The sequence below is a fragment of the Barbus barbus genome (genome assembly GCF_936440315.1).
Source record: "Barbus barbus genome assembly, chromosome: 42".
Classification (NCBI taxonomy): domain Eukaryota; kingdom Metazoa; phylum Chordata; class Actinopteri; order Cypriniformes; family Cyprinidae; genus Barbus; species Barbus barbus.
The window spans coordinates 27,415,839-27,416,426 of record NC_136720.1 but is presented as its reverse complement, the minus strand read 5'-3'; positions in this window follow the sequence as shown (position 1 = coordinate 27,416,426).

Sequence of the window (588 nt, the reverse complement as noted above, 5' to 3'; positions counted from 1 at the left end):
TGTGTGTGTGTGTGTGTGTGTGTGGCTGGCTGGACACACACGAGCTGCACTGATCATCACAAACACACAGTCAATCAGCCTGACCGATCCACCGCACGAGAGAGAAACACAAACACGTCAATGTGAAGGTGATGTGATACACAGATTGTATTTTCGGTTAGGTACACTAATGAATGCAAGCTAATAGAATATGTAATATATTTGTCACTGCAGCATTTCAGAGAACAGGTTTCAGTCGGAGCAGGTTTATTCCTCTTCTAATTAAACATCCTATAGAGAATAAAGTACTCTTTTCTCTGTAGAGCTTCTGAGGCTGGATCGGTGTGAAGCTGCCATCTAATGATCACAGACTGTACTGCAAGCTGCACTGTTTGGTCTAAACATTAAACACAGTCTTCCGTCTGACCTTCATCTGGGGCTGCTGCTGATGAACTCGACTGACTGAGATACAACATTTATTTCACTTATATTATGTATTGTGAATAAATAGTTGTGGTGTAGATTAAGAATCATGTCACGTCGCAGGACTAAATCGAACCGCTGCTCTATTTGTTTCAAGCCGAGCTGCCAGACGTCGCTCACTGCATC